The sequence below is a fragment of the Alligator mississippiensis genome, chromosome 3 (genome assembly GCF_030867095.1).
Source record: "Alligator mississippiensis isolate rAllMis1 chromosome 3, rAllMis1, whole genome shotgun sequence".
Taxonomy (NCBI): domain Eukaryota; kingdom Metazoa; phylum Chordata; order Crocodylia; family Alligatoridae; genus Alligator; species Alligator mississippiensis.
In genome coordinates, this window is record NC_081826.1 from 222,044,953 (window position 1) to 222,053,590 (window position 8,638).

The window sequence follows — 8,638 nt, forward strand, 5'->3', positions numbered from 1 at the left end:
CCCCCAGGGTACGGGAGAGCACCACCTCCCTTGGGAGCCCGTTCCAGACCTTGGCCACTCGAACTGTGAAGAAGTTCTTCCTAATGTCCAATCTAAATCTGCTCTCTGCTAGCTTGTGGCCATTATTTCTTGTAACCCCCAGGGGCGCCTTGGTGAATAAATACTCACCAATTCCCTTCCGTGCCTCCGTGATGAACTTATAGGCAGCCACAAGGTCGCCTCTCAACCTTCTCTTGCGGAGGCTGAAAAGGTCCAGTTTCTCTAGTCTCTCCTCATAAGGCTTGGTCTGCAGGCCCTTAACCATACGAGTGGCCCTTCTCTGGACCCTCTCCAGGTTATCCGCATTCCTCTTAAATTGCGGCGTCCAGAATTGCACGCAGTACTCCAACTGCGGTCTGACCAGCGCCCGATAGAGGGGAAGTATCACCTCCTTGGATCTATTCGTCATGCATCTGCTGATGCACAATAAAGTACCTTTAGCTTTTCTGATGGCTTCGTCACACTGCCGACTCATGTTCATCTTGGAGTCCACTAGGACTCCAAGATCCCTTTCCACTTCCATGCCACCCAGCAGGTCATTCCCTAGGCTGTAGATATGCTGGACATTTTTCCTCCCTAGGTGCAGCACTTTGCATTTCTCCTTGTTGAACTGCATCCTGTTGTTTTCTGCCCGCTTATCTAACCTGTCCAGGTCTGCTTGCAGCTGTTCCCTGCCCTCCGGCGTGTCCACTTCTCCCCATAGCTTTGTGTCATCTGCAAACTTGGACAGAGTACATTTCACTCCCTCGTCCAAGTCACTGATGAAGACATTAAAGCGTATCGGTCCAAGGACCAAGCCCTGCGGGACCCCACTGCCCACACCCTTCCAGGTCGAAACCGACCCATCCACCACGACTCTCTGGGTGCGACCCTCCAGCCAATTTGCCACCCACCGGACTGTGTAGTCATCCAAGTCACAGCCTCTTAACTTGTTCACCAGTATGGGGTGGGATACCATATCGAAAGCCTTCCTGAAGTCTAAGTATACAACATCCACCCCTCCTCCTGTGTCCAGGCATTTCGTAACCTGGTCATAAAAAGAGACTAGATTGGTCAGGCACGATCTGCCTGCCATGAACCCGTGCTGGTTTCCCCTCAGCATAATTTGTCCTGCCGGGCTCTCACAAATGTGAGCCTTGATAATTTTTTCAAAGACTTTACCAAGGATGGAGGTGAGACTGACTGGCCTATAGTTGCCCGGGTCCTCCTTCCTCCCCTTCTTGAAAATGGGGACCACATTGGCCCTTTTCCGGTCCTCCGGGACTTGGCCCGTGAGCCACGAGCATTCAAATACTCCCGCCAGTGGCTCTGCAATGATGTCGGCCAGTGCCTTCAGCACCCTCGGATGGAGCTCATCTGGGCCTGCCGACTTAAAGGCATCCAGTTCTTCCAAGTGACTTTGCACCATCTTAGGGTCTACGCATGGAAGTCTGGCACCTTGCTGCTGCCTCTCTACAACCCCAGTGAGAGACTTGTCGTGCCCCTCGCTTAGGAACACTGAGGCAAAGAACTCGTTGAGGAGTTCAGCCTTGTCCCCCCTGTCCGTCACCAATTGTTTCTGCCCATTTAGCAGGGGTCCTATTCCTCCCTGGGCCTTCCTTTTACTCCCTATATATCTAAAAAACAATTTCTTGTTGTCCTTTACTTGGGATGCCATCCTCAGCTCCATGGTAGCTTTGGCCCGTCTAACTGCCTCCCTACAAGCACGAGCAGAGGAGGTATATTCGTCTTTGGTGATCTCTCCCTGTTTTCACTTTTTATGTGCTCCCCTTTGAAAAACTTTTTCCTAACATCTAACCTAAACTTCCCTTGCTGCAATTTGAGACCATTTATTCTTGTTCTGTGATCTGCCAAGTTGGGGAAAAAATGTAAAGTGTTTATATTAGTAAAGGCATGCCAACTGAAGAGAAAACATATGCTACACTATAACAGGTTTGAAGAATATGTCTGTTATAATAGCGGAAATTATAGAAAAGGTGGTAAGAAGTCATCTTTTATGTCTAGCTTTGGCACCTGGCCTGGAGAAAGGAGGAAAAGATTGTGCCTTTAATCTCCTGAGAGGCATCATTCTAAGTCACTCATGTTGTAACACTTACAAGCTGTTTGTAGGTATGCTCACCATTTTCTAAACCGTGTTAACTCATTTGCATCACACACTACAAATCAAATTTCAGTTTGAATTAAGGGTTAATAGACAATTATTGACTATCATGGCAGGGGTTCCTGGCTATGCACAGTCCATACACTTGACAGCCCCTTAACAGACCCAATTCACAGCCTCTTTGTGTGTGGGCTTATGCTTGGAAGAAATTAAGAGATGATAATAAACCTGTTTAACCACTGCTACATTATTGCAATCCTACTGACAGTGCTGTTCCAGAAGCTGTAATGGGTGCAATTCACTGGCAATTGATACTTAGTTATAGTGAGATGCTGTTGGCACATTTGACTTTGTAAAGGTATTACTGATAGCCCCTGCTGTGTTGCAACAACCTAACTGAGTGTCCCTTGCAGGGACTGATGTTTGCAGTGCGTATCTGCCAGTTCTTACAGACTCATATATACATGTTAATTAATACAGTTTAAATTGCCTAATTCGGATTGCCCTAGTCTGCATGAACTTTAATCCTCATTCAATGAGGATTAGTTCATTCAGACTGGAGCCAATTTTAATTCAGGCTACAGATGTCCATAGACATGCTGGGAGGCTGCTCCAACATGCTGTAATTACAGCATGTCAGAGCAGACTTGATTAATCGAGTCTGCTGGAGCATGCTAATTAGCATGCTCCAGCCAGCCTCCATGTCTCAAGTATCAGCATCCCCAACACTCCCTCCTCACCCCTGGAGTACATGTAAAAATGCCCCATGTGTATATAGTAACAGCTGTAGTCCAGATTAAACCTAGAAAAACCTAACAATAAACATTCACAGTATTCAAACCTCTATCCCTCCCTATTTCTGTTTCTTTAAAGATAGTGCTAGACAAAAGATTAGCCATGGTGAAATGATCAGAATGGTCATCCAGCAAAATTGTTGGCTTTGGCACACAAGCAACATGAGAGTTTTCCAACACAGGTGCATAACAATCCAGAACTTCAATCAACTTAAAATGAGGCAATGCTATTGAAACCAAAAAAAGCTATATCAGTTTACTTTAACTAGGAATAGACATCACGCATAAACCAGTTTAAGTGATCAGAAACTGGTTTAAACCTATAACAGAACAGGTGTTCAATGCACGTGGACCAGTTTGAAAATGGCTTAAATCAATTTAAGATAAACCTGGTTAAATGTAGTATGAGACTTAACTGATTTGGCTCAAACCAGTTTATACAATGTCTGTTCCAGACCCCTTGCTGGTTTAAGATAAATCAGACACCCTCAACATCCTAGCGTGCTTTCAGGGCTCTCCCTGGCTGCAGCTCACACAGATTGCAAGCTGCTCCCTTCCTCCCCCTCACCACTCCCAGCTAAGCAGGAATTCCACCCTCCCCTCTGCCTTGCAGAGAGGGGTCTGTGTATTAGCTAGCAAACCACATGCTGGCTAAAGTCCATGCTGAATCAGCAGGCAGAATCAACAGGTAGCTGGTAATGTCCCTCTGTTGTTTTCTTAATGGGGTGATAAACACCAAGTTAGGGGTGACAAACACTGTTATCAATTCCCTGCTGGGCTAATCAGAGTGCCCTACCGGGGCCTGGCCATGCCCCTCCCCCCCAGCTCAGTTCTGTGGAAGGGAAGGGAGGGCTGCTGTAGTGCCCCCCAGCTTTTAACCTGAGCCACTGCAGGCATGTGCCTGCATTTCTGGGATGTCTGTGCCACTACAAACTGGTTCAGCCTAGCCAGGTTAGACTAACCTGCAAAGATTGAATGAATTCAGGCTCAGGCTTTTTGAATGTCTGTCCCTAGCACTAATGTTCAGATTCTCTGCCCTTTCTTGTGCTGCTAAAAACCAATGCTAGCATGATGGAAAGATTCAGTGTCTACACATCCTGTATATTCTCACATGTCTTGATGCTGTTACTGAGAGGAGCTATTCACTGAAAAAACAGGATTATATACTCAATCCTGAGGATTTCTAAAGGTACATAGCTACCAATTATATGGTGGTCAGGCAGCTACACAGAAAAAAATGTTCATCTGAGGGGCAAAGATTGTCTCTTTGCACAGTAAGTAGCATCTTTAATTACATCACTTCATGGAAATAATTTTATCCTCATACCAGTTCATTTGTCCTGGATTATTTTAGCCCCATTTGTTTATTGTCTGTCCTGAAGCCTGGTGTATGCAACAGATGAATAGAGGCTAAACCTCTCTGCTCTTTGTGTGAGACTAACTTGCAGGCAGTGGCCTAGTAAAATATCTTCATACCTGTGGGAACATACACAAATCTAATATAGGTTCCCTATATAAATAAATACTGGGAAATTATCTCCAAACTTCAGAAGAACAATTTATTTAAACACACACACACATACACACACACACACACTCCAAACCAAAATTAAAGGATGTGTACATTGTTGCCCTTGAGAACTCAAGAAGGTCCCAGTCACTGGTGTGTTCCCCATTTTCAGCAGTTCTGTAAAATGGAAACAGTTAAATCATAAACAAATTTCATGCCATGGATTTAATCTGAATATATTTTAAACTACAATAATGTAACCATTAAAGCTAACCAGATCTACTCCTCTTAGTTAAAAGTTGATGGCAAAGTATTTCACTTATGCCCTAAAGCAGTGCATTTTGTCCCATTTGCTTTTTACAGCTTCCATTCCCAGATAGATAAACCAGTCAAATACCTTCCACACTAAATTCACATCATCTGCCCAATATTTTTACACAGGGTGTGTACAGGTGTTCACTGCACCTAGTCTGCATTCTCACAGCATACTTTAAGCCATATGAATATATACCAGGAGCAGTGCATACAGATATTTGACAGTCCTGGGAGCTGCGCACGGAAATCAGAGTAAATAACTCAGAGTCAGGGAGGGGCAGTTGGTATCAGGAGGTAGCTAGCAAGTGCCCCAGGGATGGGACATGTTGAGTCCAAGACTAGGGGGGAGGGGGTTGGCAGGTCTGTGAGGGATGGTCTGTCCTAGGGTGGGGAGATCAGAGGCTAAAAATAGCCCAGTCAGGGTTGGGGAAGAAAGACGAGCAGAGCCGTGGGGCCGAGGTGAACAATTGGACTTTCCCAACTCTGGGGCTACACTGCAAATGAATACAGGCATTCAAAAGATTGGGTTAACCCATCCCTGATCTAAATTAATTCACTTTCTCAGGTGAACTAACTTATATTGGGCCCACCATTTTTTGCCCAATTTAACCCCTCTGAATGTCTGTATGATTGAGCATTTAGATTGACCTAACTACTACGGTCACTGACTTCTACTACAGTAAATCTAAATACAATGCCTGTATGTACCCTTAGGACCTTGTTACACAGTAATTATGGGTGGTTTCTGGAGCTCTTAACTCTTAGATTGTCCTCACATTAACATCTAAAACTAGTTTTAAGCGCTTATTGTAAGGCTTAAAGTTATACCACTCCAGGGAAGGTTTCCCTCTGATCCATGTTACCCAGCTCATGTTAGGGCCTTCTTACACCTTACACTTTGATCTGCACAAGTGTTGATTGGTGCTAGTGCTAGCTCAAGTTTGGAGCAGTCACACTTCAGGCCAGCAGGGCCTGGAAGACTGAAAAGTAAGAATACTCCTCCAACCCTTCCCAATCTATGCTTCCCCCTTTCCTCTGCCCCTGGGGCTCCCCTGGTTCCCCTTCCTGCCCCTTGGGTTCTCCCCTGCTCCTTCCACCCATGCCTCCTTGTAGCTGTCAGGCTGCTGATCCCCCAGCAGCAGAGGGGATCCAGGGGAGCCCTGGAGGGCCGGGGGAAGCCAGAAATGGGGCACTGGGGGGCAGAGGGGTGGGCAGGACACCCTGCTGGCCTGAACATGTGAAAGCTCCAAACTTGAGCTACAACTGACACCAATCAACATTTGTGTGGCTCACAGTGGGTGCATCTACAAAAGATGTTAACTGCAGAGCTGCCTAATTAGTTCTGCAGCAAAGTCTCAGTGTCTACACATGCAGCCCTATTAGGCTGCAAGAAACTAATCAACGCAGCCATAGGCTAGTACTTTTAAACACAAGTACTAACCTATAATGGCATTATTAGTGCACAGCAATACATGTGTAGACACTGATGGGGGTGGCTGGGGGCATGAGAGTGCTTCAATGCAGGGGCTGCCTGCCAGTTAGCCCCATACTGGAGCACCCTTTTTTTCAAATTCATATTTAATTCAGTAGCTGGATTTTTTTTTTCTTTTTTTTTGCTCTTTAGCTCACACATTTAGCCCTTGCATGATTTTTATGGTATATATTGGTTTTTTAGTCTTTGAAGTCTCTTTCTTAACACGGATGTTTTAAAAGTACAATATTCCACTGCAAATTTGCTCTGATTGCAAAGCTATAAAAGGTTCCTAAAGTTTTTTATTCGAAATGAATTACTAACATTTGGTACAGGACTGCCAGGTTTGAATTCTAGATCTTTTGTATTGCCAGAACAGTAAACTTTTTCCTTGCAGTTTTTGCACTAATCAGCAATGCACTCTGTGAAGAAGCTGTCACTCTACTGAAGAGTTCTGATGACATAATAAAATACAAGGCTGCCATTTCAGTTGAGATCCTTTCTGCAATTCCATCCACTCAAGCTGTCAATTAAAATTTTGTTTTACTGTCAATCCAATGCCAGTCTGTAGCAAAAGAGCTTTCTAACTTAAGATTCAAAGTATAACAAAATTTCAGAGTGACACTTTAACAAAGGAAACATTCTGTCATCCACATATTATCATTTTAAAGATAATATTCCATACATACTTGTGTGAGGGTGGGGATTTTTAGGGGGAGGGGAGGAGGGCCAAAAGGGGCAGGATTAATATAATGACCAAAGATGTAATTACCTGTTGACTTTAGAGCAGATCCCTGTCTCCAAGAGTTATGCTAAGTACACAGATTGGATGTGGGGAAAAAACAGTCACCAGTCAATATCCTGGTGATAATATACCACAATTAGAGTGAAAACAGCCCTCAACATCCCTTACTTCAATATTGCCCTAAATTAACTATCTAATACCAGCCCCTCTTGGCAAAGATTTGCCTGGGTAAAATAAATGTCTAACTTTGTCAGGAAATGGGTGTGAAATGGTTGGTATTAACACTGGGGTCTCTTCCCCCACATCAAGAGATATATAGATCTCCCTCGCTCTTGTGCTGTGAAAATGGTGCAAGTCAAGGACTAGGATTTGACCTTTTATGTCATCTTCTTACCTGTTTTACATTGTGCAAATCCACAACACACAATTTATCCAAGTTACTTTGTGTACTGATTAAGATGTGATAATATAAACCATTAAAATAGCTTCAGACACTTAAAACTGGTACTTTATTCCTGTATCTGTTATTTTGTAAAACACTTCAACCAAAATATTTTTGCATATATATTAACCAAAAAGTGTGGAATTTATCTTATTTACTTAAAAAGAGGAATAACTTGTATAGCCAACTGAGCCTCCATTTGTAGCACTTAAATTATATTGGTAACAACGTAGGGATTTTTTTTTAATTATCTTGACAATTATCACTATTATAAATTAACTGTTTTCACAAGGACACGGCCCTGCACAATGTAAGTCAAGAGCAAAATTACCATTGATTTCAGAGGTATGGGATAAGCTTCAATACTTAAATTTCTAATAATAGCACAGTTGTCTGTAGTGGCATTGATCTGGAATAGAGCTTTCATTTCAAAATGTCTTAAGTCACTTAAAAATAGAACTTATATTTCAATATGTTTTGGAAATATGACCTGAAAGTTCTTAAAATGGAATGATGGTTGTTAAAACAGTGGACTTAATTCAAGGTTTTCCTTATTGAAATATAACAATAATAGAATTTTCTAACTTCCTAATATTTGTTTTAAGTTCTACATAAAGTTTTCAATAATACATGCCTGGAGGTCTGGAAATGCGTATGTAGACTCTCACACTTTCAAATTGTCTATTTTTAGCAAAGAGATGCACTGAACTATAATTATTAAGTTTATACAGTACTTCACACTAACAAAAATTAGGCTAATGGTGCCTCCAATTATATACATTCAAGCCTGGATTACATGGCTATGCCCCAAAGAACAAAATGGATGTGAAATGGGTATTTTGTAGATGAGTTTATATTTCAGACTAATAAAGCACTAGCAAGCCATGGTCATTAAAATGATCTGATGAAGGACCTTTCATAACCAACTTAATGGAGTAGAAGAGAATCTTTTGGAGGAGGGAGCGTGGCCGATTTAGATGCTAGTAGAGGGACTTTTGGGTCTGCATTATTTTGGCGAACATTCTTGACTGTCAGCAATGACAAGTATTTCGTTAAAAGTACCTATAATTTGATATAAAGAACAAAGATCAAAACTTACCAGTCTTACCATTTCCAGCACAAGGACTTTTCTCAAAAACACTAAATATATGTTACAATGAGAAACTTCAGAGACATTCTTTGTTAAAAAAATAAGCTATGAGTTCTCTATCCTGAAAGAGG